The 10,425-nt window shown below is 33.5% G+C and overlaps 1 long non-coding RNA gene and 1 pseudogene across 1 annotated transcript in view; one reads left to right on the forward strand and one right to left on the reverse strand.

Annotated features, from left to right (window-relative positions):
- Nucleotides 1-4,426, reverse strand: part of LOC125864886 (uncharacterized) — a 48,376-nt gene extending 43,950 nt beyond the window's left edge. Inside the window, exon 1 of the long non-coding RNA XR_007446296.1 lies at nucleotides 4,341-4,426. This is a non-coding gene — a long non-coding RNA (uncharacterized LOC125864886). The remainder of the gene's footprint in view (nucleotides 1-4,340) is intronic.
- Nucleotides 580-2,724, forward strand: LOC125864863 (probable indole-3-pyruvate monooxygenase YUCCA10; annotated as a pseudogene).
- Nucleotides 4,427-10,425: the final 5,999 nt, after the last annotated feature.

Here is a 10,425-nt window from a genome sequence, read left to right on the forward strand (position 1 = left end):
CACCGGTGTACTGGTACATAAAACCACGGTATCAGCGAACTACTCGACAACAGTAATGTACACAAGAATTTATTTGTGGAGAAGAAGAAGAAGTTGTGAAGTTCAGAATCCTCTTCCGGGAAAATTAGAGGAAGCTCCTCTATTATTATTAATAAAAAAAAAACAAAGGATAATGTGAATAGGTGCTTATTGTTCCTTATCGGAAATCACAACCCTTAGGGAAAACTCAAAAGTCAGAACACTTTGTAAAAGTTACAACCTTATGAAAAAGTCACAACTTTTCCTAAAAGTCAAAACTCTTCATAAAAGTCATAACCTTACGGAAAATTCGCAACTCTTCATAAAAGTTACAACTCATCAAAAAGTCATAACTCTTCATAAAAATTGCAACTTTTCACAAAAGTCACAACTTTTCGTAAAAGTTATAACTCTTCACAACAATAAATATCATTTTTATTCTTTTTGAAGACCATATGTACACATACCTCATTGTCTAAATTCCCCTTTCTTGAAATCTTGTTGCAATTTATTTTTCAACAATCCTAAAGAAAACTTGTTTAATTTTCTAAAAATTTGAAAATGGCTAATTTTTCAAAGGAAGAACTTGAAGTTGTTGTGGTTGGAGCTGGTCCATCAGGTATCGCCATTTATGCTTGTTTGAACAAATATGGCATAAAAAATATTGTGTTAGAAAAAGAAGATTATTGTGCCTATTTGTGGAAGAAAAAAACTTATGATAGACTTCACTTGCATTTATCTAAAAAGATTTGTTCATTGCCTTTTATGCCACTTGCAACTTCATCACCTAAGTATTTGTCAAAAAATGAATTTATTCAATACTTAGATGAGTATGTTGAGCATTTCAACATCAAACCAAAATTTCAAACTTGTGTTGAATTAGCCTTTTACAACAATGAGGAGAAGCAATGGAATGTCAAATCAAGAAATGTGGCTAGCGGAGAAATGGAATTGTATGCTTGTGATTTCTTGATTTTGGCTACTGGAGAAAACAATGAAGGTTATATTCCAAATGTGGTAGGAATAGAAAATTTCAAAGGCAACATAATTCATTCAAGTGACTATAAATCAGGCGAACAATATAAAGATAAAAAAGTATTGGTCATTGGATCTGGAAATTCTGGGATGGAAATAGCTTTTGATCTTTCAAATTATGGAAGTTACACGTCAATTGTTGTTAGGAGCCCAGTAAGTCTCTCTGTCTCTCTATACCTAATCTTTACTTTATTTTTTTTTTTTGTTTGCATGCATGTATATTTGATTTTGTTTTGTTTGCATCCATGTTCTCCGAAAGTACTATAATTTTTCTATAGTTAGATGATGCAAGTTTTGCATATGCACAATCAATTATATTTTTTATACATATAATTGTTAATTGTAAATTATTTCATTTATATTGTCCTAATATGTTTGCAGATTCATGTTGTAACAAGGGAAATGGTGCATATTGGAATGGTGTTGCTAAAATATCTACCAATATCTTTGGTTGATACTATGATTGCAAAGTTTGCGAAGTTTAAATTTGGAAATTTGGAAAAATTTGGAATACCACAGCCAGAAGAAGGTCCATTTTCAATTAAAATCTCAAAAGGTACATCCCCAGTAATTGATGTTGTGCCATTGGCAAGATTAAACTTGAAGAGATTAAGGTACGATACTATATTTATTTATTTTCATTCTATTTTGAGAAATATCATGTTAAAAACTGATGTGGTTGGTCCGAGGACTTTGGTATTATGTTAAGAGCACAACCTATGATGTGTAGTTAGGGGCACATCACGAGTTCAAATTCGATTACAACCAAAACCCTAAAAGTATTTAATGAGGAAGAGTTGAAATGCATGTTCATTATCTTTAGTGTTACAAATTTTACATCACTAGTTTTAGGGAATTTCTCGATTATAAAAGGAAAATATATATATAGCTTGTTCACCTTTTAAAAACATCAAGGTTACCATTCAATATGCATAACTAGTAAAGATTTTGGGATATAAATTAACAAATAGTGTATAGTTTTTGTATTGTGGGTAAAATATAACCTGTTGTAGTAGGAGTTGTCTACCTTATTTTTTAAGCAACTAATTTCTACTATCATGGGCAGAAATGGGCATATCCACCATTATATTTATGGAATCGATAAAATTAAGTAATTTTCGCTCAAATATATAGAATTTAAATCCGTGTGGTTTATGGATTTGGTGAATTATTAATTAGGTACTTCCTGGAATATCATAAATAAAGGAACATACAGTAATGTTTGAGAATGGGGAAGAACGTCAATTTGATGCAATCATATTTGCTACAGGATACAAGAATGTTGCTACCAAATGGCTAAAGGTAAGTTTTTCAAATTATCACTATAATCTTTTCTTTTTTTAATTCTAATTTTAAGTCTTGAAATTGTTCCATTTGTCTGTAAATATCACGTTCAGATATGTTTTTCTCCAACCTGGTTACTAATTTTACTTAGTATAAGTTCACTATCATTATCTAAAATATGTACAACTTTATTACTTTTTATGTACTCAGGATTATAGCTCTATATTTCTCGATGATGGAACACTGATGAATGAATGTCCAAATCATTGGAAAGGAGAGAATGGGCTCTACTGTGCTGGATTTTCAAAAAGAGGGCTTGCTGGTATTTCAATGGATGCTATAACTATTGTTGATGATATTAAGACTGTTAGAGGAGACAAAATCTAGACATCCATTAATATACAGACTATGTTGTTAAATATATTTGCCTGACTCGGCGGGATGCTTGTGCACCATGATTTACTTTTTACTATGTTGTTAGATTCACTGGCCTTGTGCGAATCCAAGATATTTAGTGCATTGGCCTTGTTTGTTTTAGTCTGTTTTTGTTGGAATTTAATTACTATCGTCATAAAAATTTGATGGATCTTTTCTGATTTTTTTTCTTTGCTAATTTTTTTTTAATTTTTATTACGATTGTGTGGGGATCAATTGGCTGGCACACACTATAACTCTAGTCTCTACTCTCTACCCACCAAATTGGGCAACTTATATTTAAGACATTATATAACCATGTAGGAATAAGTATGGGATTTAGAGAATCCCGAATGTTAGAAATTTGCCTTAAAGACAAATGATTTTGTTACTGGTAAATCCAATTGACATATACTCTTGAACCAAAGGTACTAGAAACCTTATATTTCCTATTTTTAAAGTTTTAATAGTTAGAATAAATTTCAGTGCTCATTTATTATGAGCTCATTCAGTAAAGTAAATCGAGAAAGAGAGATTTGTAACATTCCATCTCGTGAGATCATTGCTAAGTCAATTTGTACAAAATGTCCTAACAAACCAGTACAATAAGGGTACATTACCTAGCTCATATGACATACTCCATAAGTTCAAGCAAGAATGTTCAACTATATATGATCAACTTACTTCATTCGGAATGAAATGGTTCATTTAGCTTCCTCCCCAATCTCCTATCTGCATTTTGACCATTTAGCATTAGGTGCATATATATTGTGATGCTTTCTTTTGGACAAACTTTTTGTGTCTGATTTTCCTAGCCATTGAGCAGAAGAATATGTTCCTCCCGTCAAGTGCCTCGGCTTGACGTGATGATCCAATTCCTTCTAAGCTTGACTGGAGTCGTCTTACATCGTTTTGAGAGCCTAGACCATATACTCTACCCTTGTGTGTCCCCCTACCACTTTTTCTTTCCAAATCTGGGTGGAAAGTTCAAGTGTCAATTGGACCGAACTATCTAGATTCTCAGCGACATACTAATGAAAGTCATTCTGCATATTAAATATAAAAATTGACATCAATATATATACATATCATAAATATATTCACTATTAATATATATTATTCATATTAAATAACTTACAAAAGTTCGTTCTACCCTTTCCTCCACCCATACATCCGGATCCGACTCATTTTCTTTCTTCCTGACATGAGTCTTCTTGAAAACCTCCGGTTCAATGGGAGTGTGTCCCAATTCTTTTACAAGAAAATCAAATTGATGGACACAAATCGATCTTGCGAGAAAATCAATTTTGTCATCAATAGGATCAACTAGTGTTGGTACTTATGCTAAACAAACACATTATGCCTAAATTAAAGCTTAATATCAACACTAGATAGACACAAATCGATATTCCAAGAAAATCAATTTTGTCATCAATAGGATCAACTAGTGTTGGTACTTATGCTTAACAAACGCTCGATGGACACAAAAAAATTATCACAAAATTAAAGCTAAGTATCAATACTAGATGGACACAAACACATTATTGAAAAAAATTGTACTTGAACTTTAGAAATTTAGAAGCAACAACCTTATCTCCTACTTTGATGAAAGAAGCAATATAGTCTTGTATCAACTTTTTTAGATGTTGAGCTTCCTCAGTTGCCTAGCACGAAAAGTTCTAAAATTAGTTAAATATAAACTTCAAATCCAAGAATATTAGTTATATATATATATATATATATATTCATGTTTTAATAAGTTCAAGTTTTTAATTCAAGTTCATATCTAATTTCTAAACTTAATTAGTTATATATTCAAGCTAATTAGCTTTAATTTAGGAATAATATGTTTGTTTAGCATAAGTACCAACACTAGATGGACACAAATAGATCTTCCAAGAAAATCAATTTTTTCATCAATAGAATCAACTAGTGTTGGTACTTATGCTAAACAAACACATTATTCCTAAATTAAAGCTTAATATCAACACTAGATGGACACAAATCGATCTGGCAAGAAAATCAATTTTGTCATCAATAGGATCAACTAGTGTTGGTACTTATGCTTAACAAAAACTCGATGTACACAAAAAAATTATAACAAAATTAAAGCTATGTATCAATACTAGATGGACACAAACACATTATTGAAAACAATTGTACTTGAACTTTAGAAATTTAGAAGCACCAACCTTATCTCCTACTTTGATGAAAGAAGCAATATAGTCTTGTATCAACACTTTTAGATGTTGAGCTTCCTCAGTTGCGTAGCAGGAAAAGTTCTAAAATTAGTTAAATATAAACTTCAAATCCAAGAATATTAGTTATATATATATATTCAAGTTTTAATAAGTTCAAGTTTTCTATTCAAGTTCATATCTAATTTCTAAACTTAATTAGTTATATATTCAAGCTAATTAGTTCCAAGTTCCAAGTTCAAGTTCTAATTTCAAGTTCAAGTCTAAGTTCAACTTCAAATTCTAAGTTCAAGTTCAAGTTCAAGTTCTAATTTCAAGTTCTAATTCTAAGTTCAAGTTCAAGCTCAAGTTCTAATTTTAACTTCAAGTTGTAATTTCAAGTTCATGACATTCAAACATTCATCATCTATACTCATAACACTTCATGAATTACTAATTTCTAACTTCAAATTAACACTTTACTAACTAACAATCAATCAAATAAAAAAAAATGTCAATTCAACCTCAAATAACATATTCTCAAGTTTAAACTAGTCCTAAAATAAATAAAAAATCCAATTCTTCACTAACTAACAATGCCCAATTTAAAAATGCCCAACTTTTTTTTAAAAACCCCAAAAATAAAAATCTTCAATTCTCTATACCTAACTAACAATAATCAAATCAAATTAACAATTGAATAACACAACCCAACAAACAAAAACAATAATATACTAACAAACAATCAATTATAATAACTAGAATTGAAAAAAAAAATTAACACTTACCTTAACAAATTAGGAGAGGCAGCAGCACTCACGAGCAGCGACAGCGACCGGCGACGGAGAAGGGTAGCACTGCAGTGACACGACGACCGGTGAGGGCGACGGCGACGTGGAAGGGCGGCGATGTGCAGGGAGATCGATAGAGAGAAGGGAGAGAATAAGGGTGGAGAGAGAGGAAAATAAGAAAAAACTAGATCTGTCTTTCAGATATTTCATAAAAAGTGACGGACAGCGTCTCTAAGTCCGTTGCTTTTTTTAAATATAGTTGACCAATATTTTGAACAAAAAGCAACGGACTAGGAGACACTGTCCGTCGCTTTCTTAAAATAGTTGACCATATATTTTGACCAAGAAGCGACAGACATAAAGATGTCGTCCGTTGCTATGATAAAAAAATAATTAATAAAATTAAATAAATTAAAGGGACGGACTGCGTCGTTAATTTTTTATTTATCTATCATTATTTTTAATAAAAGCGGCGGACGGCGTCACCATTTATATTACATAAATAATTAGTAATTATTTATATATTTGGCGCTAAAATCCATGAAAAAAGCGACGCACTAAGAGATGCCATCCGTCGCTTTTTATAAAATAATTTTAAAATTAATTATTTTTATTAAAAAGCGATGGAGAGTGTGGCAAATGGCGTCGCTATTTTGTCTGTCTTTTTGTAGGTGCTTTTTAGTAGTGAGTTAGTTATGCTCATATTAGCTCAAAGGTGTTGTTAGGATCTGGTATCAGTGGAAGAAGAATGGGATATATGGGGCACCACTTTTGAGCTGAATTGTGTTTGAGAATGCTCTTTTGGGGAGCTTCTTTCGCCGAGAGCTAAGGGAAGCTAAGGTAAGAGAGTTCCTCAAAATGAAACAGGAAGCTATCAGTGTGAAGGAGTACAACCTCAAGTATTCTCAGCTATCCCACTACGGTCCAGAGATGGTAGTAGATATGAGGAGCAGGATGAGTTAGTTCTGTCCGGGCTATATTGCTTATCAAGTAAGGAAGGTAAGACGACTATGTTAATAGAGGACATGCACATAGAAAGGTGCATGATTCATCTACAGCAGAAGATGATAAGTTAAATAAAAGAAAAAGAGTTTCGCAATAGAGGGCTAAGACAACAAGTAATGTGATTGGTTGAAAAAAAAATGAGAATGGGAATCGGTCATCTTTTCAGTAAAGGTCATCCGAACCTGCTCGATCTTCAGCTAGTGCACCTACACCCTGAAACAAGAATAATCACCAAAACTAGAGTTCTCAGAATTTCCGAGCTCAAAGTTCTCAATCTCAGGGAAGTGTGGCACAAGGTTTTCGGAGCCCACCTTGTGCTAAATGTGGTAGTACCCATATGGAAGAGTGTCATGATGGATCCAATGGCTGCTTCAATTGTGGTCAAACAGGTCACTTTATGAGAGACTATCCTAAGAATAGGTAGGGTAATAGGTGAAACAAAGCTCAATTTTCTTTGGCAGCTCTTGTAGATATGATTGCCTAGAGAGTAGCTACTTCAGGGACAAGTGGAGGAGCAAATCGTCTGTATGCTATGGCTAGTCGCTAGGGTTAAGAGAACTTGTCATATGTTGTCACTGGTATGCTTAAAGTCTTTTCAACCGATGTTTATGTCTTACTTGATCCAGTTCCGACTTTGTCTTTTGTGACTTCTTATATAGCCATGAGGTTCAAAATCCCCTCCCCCCCCCCCAAATAACTTATAGAGCCCTTCAGTGTTTTCACACTTGTTGGTGAGTCTATTCTAGCAGAAAGAGTCTATCGTGATTGTACCATCTCTGTCTATCACAAAGATACCATGGCTGACTTAGTTGAGGTCAATATGGTGGATTTTGATGTTATTTTAGGTATGGAGTGACTTCATGCTTGTTATGCCTCAGTCAATTGTAGAACTCAAGTAGTCAAGTTTCAATTTTCTAATGAGCCAGTTTTACAATAGAGGAGTAGTTCAGCAGTTCCTAAGGATCGATTTATTTCACACCTTAATGCTAGAAATTTAGTGTCTAAGGGGTGCATCTATCACGTAGTCCGAGTTAATGACTCTGGTGTTGAGACACTGTCTATTCAGTCAGTTCTAGTTGTAAGTGAGTTATCAGAGGTCTTCCAAACAATCTCCCCAGAATCCCTCCCAAAAGGGAGATGAATTTTGGAATAGATGTTCTTCCAGATACTCAATCCATATCCATTTCGCCATATAAAATGGCTCCAACTGATTTAAAAGATTTGAAAAAGCAGTTGAGAGATCTTCTTGATAAAGGTTCCATCCAGCCAAGTGTCTTACTTGGGGCACTCTGGTCTTATTCGTGAGAAAGAAAGAAGGTTCCCTTAGGATGTGTATCGATTACTACCATTTGAAAAAGGTCATCATAAAGAATAAGTGTCTTACTTGGGGCACTCTGGTCTTATTCGTGAGAAAGAAAGATGGTTCCCTTGTGTATTGATTACTACCATTTGAAAAAGGTCATCATAAAGAATAAGTATCCCCTCCCGAGAATTGATGATTTGTTCAACCAACTTCAGAATGCCACTTATTCCTCTAAGATAGACCTTATATTTGGCAATCATCAGTTGAAACAAACAGAAAGTGACATCCTGAAGACAACAGTCAAGACCTGTTATGGTCACTGTCCGATAGTCACATCTTAACAACCAACAAATATCAAGTATGTCAAACACAAGTGTCAAATAGATGAATCACAAGTATCAAGTGCATCAATCACAAGTAAGAAGTAGATCAATCACAAGTATCAAAATGCATTGAATCACAATAATCAACTCTTGCCGGAACCATTTCTCTTCGGCACAATATATCTAGCAAGAACCATTTCCCTTCTTATTTATACCATGTCACTAGTCGGAACAATCTCCCTTCTACTTTATATCACATTACTTGCAAGAACCATTTCCCTTCGACATATTTTTACTAGTCGAAACTATTTTTCTTTGGCTTTATATCATGTCACTAGCCGAAACGATTTTCCTTCGGCTTTATATGATGTCACTTACTTGAACCATTTCTCTTCGACATTACATCACATGTCCAATCAAGGTGCTCAATAATATCGTTGAAAATAAGCAATTTCACACCATAAGAAAGAGACAACTATTCAAGCGATTCAAATCCACATTAAAACCATAAAAAAAAAATCACTAATCAATCAAATAGGATTCACATAAAGAAAATTCACAAAGCATTATGATCAATATGTTACATTTTCTTTAGCCCCCATTTTATTCATTAAGATTAATCAAGTGGAACAATAAACCCATCCCGTCATTCCCATTATGTCCCAACACACATAATGAAGGAAAATACACAAATCAACTAGATTTATAAGGTTTAGAAAATCACTTGCCTTAACTCAATCAACGTCAATCCAAGACTTGAGTCTTCTCCTTTCGAATAATATCCAATGCCCTCACAATCTAATTCAATCAAGTAATCACAATAAGAATCTGGAAATAACAAATCCCAATTCATATTTTGAAAAATGGGTCAATCAACTCAAAAATCCAATTCCAAAAATTAGGTTTGAATTTGAAAATCTTTACTTGAAAATGCTACCCAAGGCATTTGGAACTCATTGGTGAAATCCATTTTGAAAAAAGAGTTAAAATCAGTTCACAATCACTATTTTAGTTTAGAACTCAAGTTCTTGAAAAACCTTGTCATTTGCCAATCAAAATCTCAAGTTTTGATGTTAAAATCCATAAATGATTAATGGGAAATGACGTTTTTGAGTTACAAAAGCTTACCCAAATGATTGAGCACAAAAAATCTCTTCAAAATTGCCTCCTAGGATTTTACAAAGTTAAAAAATAGAAACTGAGGCTTAAACCCATCTCTGATGTCGCACCTATTCGCAAAAGCAAACCCCGAAAAAAGCCGGCCTTCGCTAAAGAGAAGGTCACAATATTGACATACCCCATCGTGATCGCGAAGGTCATGGGGACTGACCTATCGTGAACGCGACCAATGCTTTGCTGAAGCGATTCTCCCTAAAGCGGGACATCCATCGCTATAGTGAAACACACAAACACCAGAAAATATCAGCCAACTCTCAAAACATCAAATGGACCCTCGAGATTCGTTTAAAACTCTATACACATGAATCATATATGCAATTTGACTATACTCAATAATCTGGACTCAATGGAACCATCAAAACACCAATCATGAGGTCTCTTTGACCGAAAACTCGTGAAAGTCACAAGAAACTAATCATAACACCTAAAAGGTCAAGTCAAGCAGGACTTCTTAAAATTCAACCAAGACCTCACTTAGGTCTTCAATAAAACTCTTTGAATTCCGATCCGAGCACCCAAACCTCGAATGTTGACCAAAGTCAATCCAAAGGCTAAAATTCCACAATTTTCCAACTTAGAACCTCAAATCCTTAAAAGGACTCCGAATATGAAACTGACAATTAGTTTAGGATATTTCCACATTCCGAGACTGATGGGAATTGATAGAATTTCATTTCGACACTCGAAACTTCAAAAGACACCAAAAATCACTTTTTAACAACTTTAGCATTTCAAATTCCAAAATTCTCAAAATTCACAACTTATAACTCAAAACTTGAAACAAAATTCAAAACTCATTAAAAATGACTCAGAATCGGTATCGGAAGGGGTAAAACAATAATTTTTATGAAAATTTCTGAAATTTTTGATGAAAATTTCCGAGAATGACCTTCCAG

The sequence above is a fragment of the Solanum stenotomum genome, chromosome 5 (genome assembly GCF_019186545.1).
Source record: "Solanum stenotomum isolate F172 chromosome 5, ASM1918654v1, whole genome shotgun sequence".
Taxonomy (NCBI): Eukaryota; Viridiplantae; Streptophyta; class Magnoliopsida; order Solanales; family Solanaceae; genus Solanum; species Solanum stenotomum.